Source organism: Suricata suricatta, chromosome 9 (genome assembly GCF_006229205.1).
Source record: "Suricata suricatta isolate VVHF042 chromosome 9, meerkat_22Aug2017_6uvM2_HiC, whole genome shotgun sequence".
Lineage (NCBI taxonomy): Eukaryota > Metazoa > Chordata > Mammalia > Carnivora > Herpestidae > Suricata > Suricata suricatta.
In genome coordinates, this window is record NC_043708.1 from 16,902,201 (window position 1) to 16,904,862 (window position 2,662).

Below are 2,662 nucleotides of genomic sequence, written 5' to 3' on the forward strand. Positions count from 1 at the left end.
AGAAGATTCAAAATTGGGAGAAATTATGGGATCAGTCTTTAATTCTCAGCTTCATTTCCTCATGGTCCCTTTATGTATGCTTCATAAGCTACTCACAGCTCCCTTTCGTTCCCCAAACTCCTTAGGCCATTCTGTCTTTGCTGTGCTATTTCCTCAGCTAAGAATGGCTGCCTTTGTATTCTCTTCTAACCAAACAAGTCGTCAAACTTGCAAAACTCAGCTCCAGCAATAACCCTTCCAGAAAGCCTTTCCAGAACCTGCAATGTCCCAAGTCCATGTCCTAATAGATAGCTCAGTAGGCAGCACCTACCAACAATTTGTCTGTTTGATCCATTGCAATGGTGGTAACTTAGAGACGATGAATGAGTCTTTGGCTCATTCAACTCCACAGCCAGGTCCTGGCCATGGCATGGATTTAATAAATACTTGTTGAATGAATGAATATTTGTTGAATTAATGGATGAATATCATAGAATCATGACTTTTTAAGTACTATATTTATAGGAAATATTAATTGCCAGCAAATATAGAATATTTCTTTTATGCTAGGCCCTGTCCTTTGCAGTATATGCTGCAACTCATTCAAAGTGTGTAAAATTCCTATGAAATAGATACTTTTGCTACCCAATTTCACAGGTAAGGAAACTGAGGGACTGAAAGGAGAAATAACTTGCTCAATGTCACATAGCAAGTAAGTTTTGGATCCAGCACTCACATCCAGTCTAGCTCCAGAGCTAGTAAATAAAACCACAACCTGGTTACTCCTTATATTGTACATTTCTTTTTTCTTTCTTTTCTCTAATGTTTATTCACTCATTTTGAAAGGGAGAGAGAGAGAAAGCATGCAAATGGGGGAGGGGAAGAGAGAGGGAGAGAGAGGACTCCAAGCAGGATCTGTGCCCTCAGCGTGGAGCTCGATGCAGGACTTGAATCCATGAACCTTGAGATCATGACACGAGCAGAAATCGAGAGTCCAACACTCAACTGACTCAGCCACCCAGGTGTCCCCATGGTATACACTTCTACTGGTCAATGAAAAAACAAACTGAAAACAAAGTTCCTCCTTCTGTACTTGCTTATTCCTAATGGCTGCTCTTTTCAGCTCATGTAGAAAATAAAGCAGTAACATGTTTCCGTATTTATTGTAGCTTTAGTAATTTCAGCTTGTAAATTTGCTTTGAAAGCCCTAGTGTTTAAATATTAATCAAAGCAATGGAACCTTCCAAGCAAGTGCTGTCAGAGAAAGATCAACATTAGTTAGATTTTTACTTGCTGACAAGTTAAAAATAAGCTTATAGTGGCTCTCCTACCTCCTGGAAAGATGTTGACTTCTAAGCCCATTGTGGGAAATTTCAAAAGAAAATTTTGGCATTCAACTTTAAAGCTGTATATAAAAATCATGATTGTTTTCAAATACAAGCATTTCCCCCCATGTTTAGATAAATGTACTTAATGGCTATAACTCAGTACATCTTTATAGTCATTTTCCTAGTAATATCCTTTTATTTTCTGTTTTTGAGACTCCCAATATAATATGAAGTTTATGACCAAAAAGCTTTATTAAATTGGGGAAAATTTAAATTTTTCACATTGGTTAAAGAAATACCTTTACACACGGAAATATGCAGTGATACACTTGTGCTTTTTCCCCAGATTATAACAGGATTTATAAACATGTTATTCCCATAAACAGGATTTATCCCATGTTATTCTGTAGCTCACTGTCCTGGTTACAACATTCAGAGTATCATTTGACTTTAGATCAGTTACTTACACTGTCTTTTACTCCTTTTCTTATCTGTAAAATAGATAATCATATGAATTACTTTATGAAATTAAATGCATAGAACAGTGCTCATGAAGAGAAAAAATTCAATAGATTCTTCTATTGTTATTGTTGGCTTCAGGCAAAGTGGTTTTACAAATGCACAAGCATTGGAAGAATGACAAACATCTTTTACTATGTCAGATTATCTTTTGTGATTATAGATATGTAATGGTCTGCCTGGGCTGCCATAACAGAATAGTGGAAGGTGACGTAAACAACAGAAATGTATTTTCTCACAGTTCTGGAAGCTGGAAGTCCAAGATCAATCAAGGTTCCATCAATGCTGGTTTCTGGTGTGACGTCTCTTCCTGGTTTGCAGATGGCCACCCTTTTTCTGTGTCCTCACAAGGTCTTTCCCCTGAGTGGGCATACTCCTGGTGCCCTGCTCTATAAGGACATCAGATCCATGAGTTTAGGACCCCATCCTTATGACCTGGCTTTAATTACCTCCTTAAAGACCTTATCTTTAAATACAGTCACTTCATGGGTTAGAACTTCAATATATTAATTTTGAAGGAGATTTAATTAATTCATAGCAAGGTAGAACAGCATTTTGAGATAATATTACAAGTCTAAGAAGTCTAAGACTGAAACCCTTTATATGAGGTCTTGGCCAAATTACCCTCTGCTCACCCCATTGGAGTTTTTAAGATGTCATCACCCAGTCATTTAAAAAAAATTTATTTAGAGAGAGAGAGAAAGAGAGAGAGAGAAAAAAATCAGGGGAATGGGGTAGAGGGAGAAAGAAAATCTTAAGCAGGCTCCATGATCAGCACAGAGCCTGTGGGGCTTAATCTCACTACCCCAAGATCATGACCTCAGCTGAAATAGAGT

The 2,662-nt window shown here is 37.5% G+C and overlaps 1 long non-coding RNA gene across 1 annotated transcript; it reads right to left on the reverse strand.

Annotated features, from left to right (window-relative positions):
• Positions 1 to 1,002: 1,002 nt before the first annotated feature.
• Positions 1,003 to 2,122, reverse strand: LOC115302092. The gene is made up of 3 exons (XR_003913413.1): positions 2,066 to 2,122; positions 1,775 to 1,798; positions 1,003 to 1,022 (listed from the first exon to the last, which is right to left on the reverse strand). It is a non-coding gene; the product is annotated as an uncharacterized LOC115302092 (long non-coding RNA).
• Between the last annotated feature and the right edge of the window lie 540 nt (positions 2,123 to 2,662).